Here is an 11,068-nt window from a genome sequence, read left to right as displayed (position 1 = left end):
CGGATGTTGCAGCCGTCGCCGCCTTTTCTGGGGAACCTGGCCGAGACCGCTACTCTGATGTGTGGGGCTCCTCAGAGGTAATCTGGAGTCCTGGCGAGAACAACTCGAGCCCAGCGGCTCTAAGTAGCGGTCTCCGCACCGTAGGCGGCAAAGGTGTCACGCCCCCAGGGACTGCGGTTTCACTACCTGCCCCTACAGAACCAGCCACGAGTTTCCACCGGCCCCGTGGAGACCGTGGGAACTCGGGACAAAGGAATACAGTTAGGTTTTTTTCCCTGTTGGACTGAAATTGTGACAAAAGCTTGAATACTTAAAACAGTCTAGCTGGGAGCGATTCTGAAATTATTTGCATTTGAAGCACAAATTTACGTTTGTTTCCGCTTCACATTGTAGTAAACACCTCATCCTCTAATGGTCTGATCGCAGGACTGGGATTTTCTTGAGTGGTGTCGAGTATTGGCCTCACGCTCAGGCACTCTGTATATCAAATAAGCGAAAACATTTTCTTGACGCTAGAATCACGGAAAATCCAGTTTTTAGTGTATGCAATGTATTAGCCAGACGCCTAGTCTATAAACGCAGATGTAACTTTTTCACAAGCCAAACAAGAAAAAGTTGGACGATATTGGTTGAAAATGTTCCCTGTAAAGGAATTTTTATTTTTCACCTGGTGTAACTTCACTTGGTGTGTATACGTGTGGGTTACAGAGCACAGGAGGAAGGATGTTTGGTGAATAAAGTACGGATTCTCTGGTGAGGCTACAAATTTATACATCATATTTTTCCAGATTTATCAAATGGAAATTTGTCACAAGAAAAGCTTTATGCAGCTGTTGAACAAAGCATTGGCAGCTTACTAAAAGACAGTGTTTGTTATACTAAGCTCCTAACAGACCTCAATAAATATTTTTGTCTTGGAAAACTGTTTTGAACTAAAGAGAATTTCTAAGAAAATAATCGTGTAAATGATATGAGAAGAAGCAGTTTTCCAAATTTTAACAAACGCTTTCAAGCACATTAAGGAAAAGCCAAAACCCCTAACTGGTCTGCTTACCTTTCTAGAAGGCAGTGCCTTTGATAAGCTAATTCTGTGTTATTTACCTCTATTAAAGGAGACCAGGCTTTGCTAATAGACAGTGAGAAAGTGTAGGGTTTAAAGCTTGGGTCACTATTTAATAACTGCCTACCCTAGACTGTTTTTGATACGGTTCTTCAGCTTTCTCATCTGCAAAATTGGGTTTAGTAATAATACGTACTTCACAGATTTATTAGGATTAGATTATGTAAATCAAATAAAGAACATTGTACGGTGTCTGGCATATTCTGTGCATTCAATAAGTGTTAGTTATCAGTAGTAGAGCAATAATAGCAGCAGTAGTAGTAGAGGTGTGGTGTGACTAAATTTAGAGGTGAATCCTCTAAATTCGCTAATTGTTTGATATGGTATCAGTGAAATTGAGATTTCATTTCTGCAAAGCTGGAAGCCAGATTCTGGAACATGATTAGCCTTAGATGGCCACTCCTAAGCCATCTTTTTCCCTTTCCTCATTGACTTGAGTAAGGGAAATTGTCACTTTCTTCTTTGACCCAATCCACAGAGAGAAAGACAATCTTATATAAGAAGCAACAGCTCAAGGCCTCCTTAGTGGCGGAAGGGGTGAAGTCTTACTACTGCATGTGTTCTATGGCTGACCAGGGAACTGCCCCACATGGAGCAGCAGATCTCTACTGTCAGGCCAGCCGCTCCCCTCAACAGTGTATCTCAGTCCATCTGTCTGTTCTGCTCCCTACTCTGTCTCAGGTGAATCCTCTCACACCCCTACACAGGTGACCTCTACCCCAGTTCTTGGATGCATAAATAAAATATTTTTTAAAAAGCAATAGCTCAGAAAATGAGACTTTCTGATGGGAAGTAAAGCCTCAGGAATTCCAAAATCAAATGCTGAAGGTTTTTTTGTTTGTTTGTTTTATTATGTTTACTGGGCTGTAGGCCAGAGGTGTGGGGGTAGTGAGAGGATTCATCCACCGGAGACAGAATGGGAAACATAACAGGCAGATCTACTGACATACACTGCTGAGGGGAGCAGTGGGCGTGTCAGGAGAGGTCTGCTGTGCCATGTGGGTCAGCTCCCTGGCCGAGGATGGAACTCAGGCTAAAAGGTGGTGGTAGTGTTCAGACTTAACTCCCAGGCCAGTAGGGAGGCCCTTAAACATATTTTTATTATTCAATACAAAAAACCCAAAACTTTGTCCTGTTTTCTCCACCACTGGCGCATGTACTTGATTCTGTTCCTTATGACATCTTCTCCTGAAACATTTGGGATGGAATGATTCCTGGCCACGAAATAAAAGCAGAATACTCCCGTTTCCCAGGTTGAATGAAGACTGATAATAAGGTCAGGTACAATTCCAACAGGAGGCACGAGAAGAACCAGGCTGTGACGGGGAGATGCACAGGAGACAGGGCACACAGCGATGCTGTGTTAATAAGCTCAGCATCTCCTGTCTTGCAAAAACACCACTGCCTGGACATATTTAGGAGATTATTTTTCTCTGTTTGAACGCTTCTATATCTAGTACTTGAATACCTAGTAGGTTGGCTCAATAATAAATATGTGAGGCCTTTGGGGGAAAATAATTGTCTTCTTCAACCCCAATCTTTTTCATATATATCTAATTTCCTAAAATCTAAGAGTAAAAAGTATGCTATTTTTTTCAGGAATGTAGTGAAATTGGCACTTACTCCCACCATTGGGAATGTGAAATAAAATTTGAGAGTCAGTCTGGCAATGTGTTTTAAAATCATTAAATTGTGTGTATACTTGACCCAGAATTCCTACTTCCTGGAATTTATCTTAGGTAATAATCATAGCCATGCAAAAAGATTTATTTACAAGAATGTTCATATGACTTTTTTTTTTTTGAAAACCTCTTATTCCCTGTTTTAGCTCTCTAGTTCAGATGTGTTACTGGATAGTGGACTTTAAGGTAGGCAAGGGTGGATGGTTTTAAAGGAGAATCTCGAATAGTCCATTGCTACAACTCTTGGTATTGCTTTTTTTTTTTCCCCTCTTTCCCCCCCAGGAGCTCTCAGCTCCCTTTTAAAAGGAAGGGACAGAAGGAAGAAGGTAAATACAAGAAGGAGGGTTATTCTTGCCCCCCCTGACTAAAGTCCCCTGTTCCTTTGAAGGCCTTGTCCCATATTCTCATTTTCCAAACTACTTGGTTATGAATCATAGAGTCACCTAGGGAGTTTTCTAAAAAAATTTTTTTTGTATTATTACAAAAGTTTATTTTTACATCATTTTGTACATTTTTTTTTCCATCTCGATTGTAATCCCTGCGGGTTTCCCATCACCAAATCACCCGTGTGCCACCACCATATATATGACCTTTTTTAATAATATCATGAAACTAGAAATAGCTTGAAAATCAAACATAAAAGGTTATTTTAATATTATGTCACATAAATTGATTACCTTATCTGTTATGGCTATTAACCATATTATAGAAGAATTTTTTTTAAAGATTTATTTGTACATACAGAATTGGGGTACAGGCCAGAGAACTCAGGGACGGTGAGAGGCTTCACCAGAGACAGAGTGGGGAGCAGAACAGGCAGATCGACGAAGTACACTGCTGAGGGGAGCAGCAGAGGGGTCAGGAGAGGTCTGCCTCGCCATGTGGTCACCTCCGGGGCAGGCGGGAATCGAACTCATGCAGAAGTGGCTTTAGCTTCTCAGTGCAGTGCTTTAACCCGATTCGCCACCAGGGAGGGCCTATAGAAGAATTTTTAATGCCAGAGAAATGTTAATGGAAGAAAGGCAGATTTCAAAATGGTGTGCATGCACAGAGTGCGTCTGGCTTTGTAAACTATTAATAAAAGTACATTTTTCTTGTTTTGCTTTTCTGTATTTTTACAATTTCCTATAGTCATTGTTTTAATTGGGAAACTTGGAGACAAAGATTTTCCAAGTTGAACTGAGAAATCACCTCATCTGTGATTGCTTCCTAACCCAGTCTGCATCCCAAAGCACATTGAAACAATTCAGTAAGCGCCAGGCAGAGGAGCAGGGGTGGCTATAGGGATTAGCTAGCTAGACAGACAGACAGATGGATGCTGCTGCTGTCCTGATTGCTTCATATATATTAATAAACTTAATTATCCATATCATTTTTAGGTAGAAGTACTGTTTCCCTTTGCTGATGAGGAAACAAAGGCACAGGAAGACCAAGCAGGGACAGAGTCAGGATTCAAACCTCAATAGTATAACTTCACAGTCTGTTTGTTTTATCATCTTACAACCTCGGTGGTATTGTGAATAAAGTATGCCCAGAATTATTTGGAGGGTAACACAAGTACCTCATTCAAGAAATGATGATTAATAGGGTTTGGTCACTGATGGCTATGAAAGCAAAATAAAAGTCTAGTATGGATGATGGTACCAGCCATCTAAATAGGGAATACAAGAGTAGAAGGAGAAAAGTTTTAGAGTCAATAGATAACATCACTTTTCCTCTTGCTCAGAACCAAAGAAGTGTCAGATAAAAGATGAAAACATGACTTTTTAAATAAATGACAGTTGCTGTGACTTCAGATGTGCTTCCAAGTGGGCTCACTAATATGTTCATTCCTTAATTAAACAGATTTCCCTGCCTGAACCTGCACAGCTGGAAAGCAGAAACAGTCTCTTCCTGTTTTTCAGTTTCACACTCTGGCTAGGGCATTTCCAAAGGCAGAGAGTTAGAAGGCACAGAGCAAGAATTTTTTCAGTTCCTTCTATCAATTCCCCATCAGAAGGCAGCCCACTAATCTGTATTTTCCTCCAGCAGAAAAATTCCCTTATGGGAATACTAAGAATAGGAGATGGGGATAATAAAGGCTGACCAAATAATACTAAACACTCAGATAAAGTGCATTAGGTCTGAGGGTTTAATGTATAAATGATGACTATAGCTCATAACTCTGTACTGTATAGTAATATTTACTAAGTAAATAGAATTTAGGTGTTTTCACCAAAAAGTCATGTTGTACACTTTAAGTATGTTACAAATTTGAGGAAAACAAATATAAGGAGTTATTTCCCCCAATATCTCTGAAAGTACATTATTGACTCTGCAAGTATTGATCCATGAAGTAGGTAAAAAACAATCTAAAAATGCTAGAGAAAATATGTAACTAAATCTTGGTATAGGGAGTTCATTATGGTTCTATCTTTCTGTGTTCTTTGGAAGTAGCAAACCTAGCAATTACATTCACAACTTTTTAGAAATTCCTAAAAATAGGTTGTGGGCACCTGAATTCACTTAACATCTATTTACTAATGCCGGGTTTGTTCAAGGGAATGCACTAGAACTGGAATATATTGCCGAATAAAGTACTAATCATGCTTTGAAGCTCCCAGAGTAGTAATGAAAGCAGATGGACAGCTAATTACAATGCAACAAGATAAACACTAATTGAGATGCTGAATGCCATTAAGAGTGATTATGCTGACTGACATGTTAGGTAAAGTTTCACAAAAAGTAAAATTTGAGCTGTCTTAGATTGTGCATGGATTCTATGGAGTATAATTTGAAAGCATTAGATCAGAGGACAGGAAACTTTATCCTTGGGTTGTTTCTGGCCCTCCACTAGGTTTCTCCAGCCAACCTGAATTTAGCAACCATCATTGAGCCTAGACAATAATTTCCCTCCTAATGGGTTGTATGGTGTTTCCCCTCATAATTGAACCTTTCAGATAAATGGGAATGGAATATAGTTGTTAATGCTGGAAACTTAACTAAACCTTAAGGTTTAAAATCAAGCAATTAACTAAAATATACCTCTGAGGCTTTCCTTCCATTCATGATTTCTTTCCTCATATGTGACATATTTTCCCTCCTTGGTGTAAAAATTTGCATCTTCTGCTTTTCTCTGTCTTCTCTTTTGGTTATTTCCCTCTGCTTTATCTCCCTCTTTTATCTTTTATCAAAATGCAGCGTTAAAGTACATTTTAAAATATACATGTAGTTATTTTAAGGTATTATAATAATTACTATTGAAGTGTTGTATTTGCTGTTTCTACTCTTAAAAATGGATTAATTGCACTTCCTATGTTATTATGAATAAGTTCAATAGCTAGCTCTTTGTGGTTGGTTTTGCCACCCCCTCACTCCCATTTTCACTAAGATACTATAGTATTGCTATATAACTGTTATGTTTGGTGTTTTTTCTAATTACAAAAATGCTAGGAAATCTTCCTAGTTTACATAACACTTTCCATGTCTGAAGTCCCATACAACTAACCGTATGTCATCAAATCCTAGCTTTCTGTAAAAATACATGCAAGTACAATAGTGGTACTAAGAATAGCATGAATGGATTTTCTACTCTTATAATCTTTATTATTTGAAGTGTTTCTGGACAATCCAGTCTTAACTATTAATAGAAAAATATACCTACCCCTTTCCAACTAAGGTATTCCTATAGAGAAATTTTATAGCTGTCATGCTATAGTTCTACAATTTATACAAAAGCAAAATCTAAAAATGACAGAGGGATGGCTACAAAAAAACTTGTTTAAGGTTTTATAGTGTTTTAAAAGATCATGTTTTCTTTAGTTAATATAATTTGAGTTTTTGAACATTTTATAGTAAATAAAATGATTCTTTTCTCTTTGTCTGACATAGATGAGAATATCCTAATGCTGCACCTCACAGCTATTAGTTTGTTTGCCTCCATTATAACAGCAGCGCCTGAGGCTGAGCTTTGTGTGGAAGACGTGGCCTGATCAAGAGAGTAGGTGCTGCCCTCATTGCAGTCACATCCCTCCACTTCAGCTATTTACCATTTCTAAAGTTGGGAAGCAAATATGTCACTAATTCTAAGCAAGGAAGGAAATGATGATGATGATTTAACTTCATGTACTCTAAATAAGGGAGAAAGTGATAAGGAGAAAAAGTTACGACATATGTCACTTCCTCTAGGTGCAAGAGAAAACAATAGGGAAGACAAGTTTGAAGATGCCTATGAAATTATTCCCGCGGCCACAACAATGAATCTGTTATCTTCCCTAGAAGAATGCACAACTGCATTGTACTTGTTTCTAAATAACAGATTCTCAGAAGCCATAAATCTCATTTATCCCTGGTCAAAAAACAGCATCTACCATGCTCTAATGTATGGTATCCTGATGGTTGTTAAGGCTATCTTGACTTTTGATCCACACGATATCCATCTTGGAATGACCGCTGCAAAGGAAGCTTTGAAAACCTGTAACAACTTCCGAAGAAAATCTCGGATGATGAGTTTTTCTCGTGTAGTGAGTAAGCAGGGAATAAAGGCTATCAAGGAAGAGGAATTGCACGCAGAGGTCTGCTATGCTGAGTGTTTGATCTTGAAATCCACTGTAACATTTATACAGGATGATAGTATGCTTAGTTATCTTAAAAATGGATTCAGTGCTGGGTCAAGCTACCAAATATACAAAGACTGTCAACAAGTATTAACTCAGATGCCTAACAATGAAAGCAAAACCTACCGACAGCTGGCTGGAGGAATAAAATTTGGACTTGGAGTATTCAACTTGTTGTTATCGCTTGTGCCACCAAAGACTCTTAAACTACTCAATATTGTTGGGTATTCCGGTGATAGAGACATAGGTTTGACTTTGCTTCATGAGAGTGCATCTGAATCCCATATTAATAATATTCTAAGTGTTCTGACTCTACTCTTTTATCACAATTATATCTACATTGCTTTTGGTGTTGAAAAGAGTCACCATTCAGCTATAGAGGATCTTTTCCAAATGTACCTGCAGAAATTTCCGAATTGTGTCATACTTAAATTTTTTCATGCACGTTTTAGTATGCTGAAAGGAAATTTTGAAAATGCAATGTTAAAATTACAGGGGTGCATTTTTATTCAGAATGAATGGAAGCAGGTTCATCACCTCTGTTACTGGGAACTCATGTGGTGCAACATATTTCTGCAAGATTGGAAGCAGGCATATCACTATGCCACTCTCCTGTTTCAACACAGCAGGTGGTCCAAGGCACTATATTCATATAGTAAAGCTATTCTACTGACCTTGCTTCCTTCTGATTTTGCGAAACTGGTAAATGAGGATGTGAACTCTCTTTTCTTAAAAGTGGACACCCTTAGAGTCAAATTTTTAGGGACTTCTGTGCCAATAGAAAAGTTTGTTGCTGAGAAGGGTCAGCGCTATGGCGCTACTTTAGGCTGGTATACAGCACAGCCCATTCTGGAATTCATGTATGCCTGGAGTGGTTTCCGAGTCATGAGCAAAAAACTAGACCTTATTTCAAGCTGGTTGTCAATAATTGACAAAGGAGAAGGACTTTTACGAGAAAACCCAAATAATGAATATGGTACAGATGACATAAGTTTGTTAACCTTCCTGAAAGGTCTGTGCCTGAAATACTTAGGCAAATATTCGATGGCTGAATACTACTTTAATCGAGTCATTCAAAAGGAGAAGTTGTTAAAATGTGATCACTATTTGATACCATATACTTATTATGAACTGGGAATTCTATACTATCTAAAAGGAGATTATACCAGTGCAACCAAAAACCTAGACAATATAAAAAACTACAAAGACTATTCCATGGAAAGTCGACTCCAGTTTAGGGCTCATATAGCCCTTGAACAAATAGACAAAGAAAAGTGATTTAGATACAAAGTATGGTTTTGTTCATTATGAATGAAGTACCTACAATCAGCAAGGTAAGAGGTAGAAAAGTAATTTCTTTGTAGAAGAATCCAAGAACAGACATCTGTCAAGAATCTGACTAGTAACAGGTAAGAAAGGAATTGGCCATTACCTTTCCCTCTTTCCTTTTCCATACCTATAAATGGAATGTCTTACACTGGCAAACAGTGGTGTGCATTCATGAAAAAGAAAAGGCACAAGCTGTACATTGTAGAAAACACTTCCTCTTTTATGTTGTGTATCTGTCAAATGTTAGATAACATTTCCCAAAACTTCATTATTTTTTAACATCTCACTAGTGATTGTATAGAAAGGGCAAGTAAAATAGGGACAATAGCTACATTAGGTATGTCAGTGCCCTGTAAATGTGTGTGTTTAATTGGTAAAAGAAAGAAAAAGACTTCATCTGACATTTCAAGTCTATGATGCACTGAATAGCAGATATCCATAGAATAAATTCTTCTACAACAATTTTTATTGGTTCTTTATACCTAAGAAGTTTTTCATGCTTGTGATCAGTAGTTTATTTTACCTTTTGTCATTAGGAATCCCAAATATGGCTCTGTTATTGTCTACAGAATAAAGGATCTGCCCTCCTACCCCCACAACAACAGACTTATTAACCCTTTAAATATAATTAGCGGAGGTCAAGTGGATGGAAAAAAAAAGAAAAGAATAGACTGCTAGCGGGAAGAGTTTAGGTACCCCACAGTCCTCCTTTCAACCACCCTAAGGTGTAATTCCTATTAAGACCAGCTCGTAAACATAATTAAACCACTGGCATCTATCCTGTTGCACTTATTAGTGGGTTAATTTGAGAGTAAACAGCAGCTTTTAAACCATAAACAGCAATACCTAGAGTTTGGTATTGTTTTACCTCCTTAAGGGATAAAGCTAGTCCCTCATTTCCAGACCATCAAGTCTGGCTAAGAGTATCTTCCTTGCAGTCACCATTGGAAATAGAAGTTTCTGTGAAAGTTTGGTTTGCTATAATACAGGAGTGAAACACTTATTAAAGCACCTATTGCGTGTCTAGTCAACCAATAGGAGCACAGTAAGAAACTAACAGTTCAGATTTAGGAATGCTTGCTTTGAAAAACATGTTCCCCATAAATTAAAAATAGACTTTTAGGTGAATAGTTGTGCCTGAGTCATTCCCCATTATTTAGTTAGTATGACATAGTGATTAGCGGGCAGGCTCTGACCTGATTGCCTGGGGTTGCTCACTTACTATGTGGCCTTGGGCTTATGTGCCTCAGTTTCCTAAGCTCTAAGATGGGGTTAGTAGTTTCTATGGTGTGACTTCTGTGTCAGTCATTTCATATACATTTATTGTTAGTACTAATACCACTACTATGAATTAAATTACTGTCTTGAAAGAAGTAAAGGTTCCTTTATTACCTGCTTTGCCAATCTAAAATTTGACCTGTTAATTTTTTTGTTCTTAGTTTATTTCAGCCACATTAGTAAATCCACCAACAGTATGATTTTGTACTTTATCCAGCTTCTTCCAATTTATCAACTGATGAAGTAAGTAAGTGTTGAATGCTTGCTATGTGCAGGCACTATTTAGTGAAGATATAAAGATAAAGCAGGATCTCTCTCCTGAGGATCTTATTACGGAAATAAAGTAGAAAAAGATTTTGTTGGGGTGAAAACATAACAGTTGTTCAAATCGAGTGTACTATCTTATGTCCAAGCCAGGCCGTCTGGAGGAGGGGTGGTTTTAGGACAAAAGGCTCTTTCCTGAAAGTCTTTTGTCTTTTTTAAAGATTTCTTTATTTATGCATACAAAAACAGGGGACAGGCAGAGGTGGGGGGGCCGGTTAGAGGATTCATCAGAGACAGAGTAGGGAGCAGAACAGGCAGGTCTACTGAAATACACTGCTGAGGGGAGCAGCAGGCAAGACTGGAGAGGTCTGCCACACCATGTGGGTAACTTCCCTGGCCACCTGGGAATCTGAACTTGTGCTGCAGTGGCTGCAGATAGCTTCATAGTGCTGCACTTTAACCCCGGTTAAAGGGAGGCCCAAATCTTTAATTTCAGAAGGAATAGCATTCCTGGGGACTTCCACTTACATTTCATTGGTCAGATATATTCATATGGTCACTTCGACTTAGGAGAGAAATGGAAGAGTAAGTTTTAACTTTCAAGTTTCCTTAGGTGGTGGTGGAAAAAAAGATTGTTAAATGAACTTTAGAGTTCTCAAATGTTCAAAGTATCTTCAGCCCAAGAAAACAATCCCATCTTCATCCAGGGAAACCAATCTTCCTCTCCAAGGTTGTAAACCTTTCTGGGCAGAGCGGCACAGGACAGGGCAGGGCCCTGCAGGGCAGGGCAGGGCAGGGCT

The sequence above is a fragment of the Condylura cristata genome, unplaced genomic scaffold (assembly GCF_000260355.1).
Source record: "Condylura cristata isolate star-nosed mole 26May11 unplaced genomic scaffold, ConCri1.0 scaffold00020, whole genome shotgun sequence".
NCBI classification, from domain to species: Eukaryota; Metazoa; Chordata; class Mammalia; order Eulipotyphla; family Talpidae; genus Condylura; species Condylura cristata.
This window is presented reverse-complemented; position numbering follows the sequence as displayed.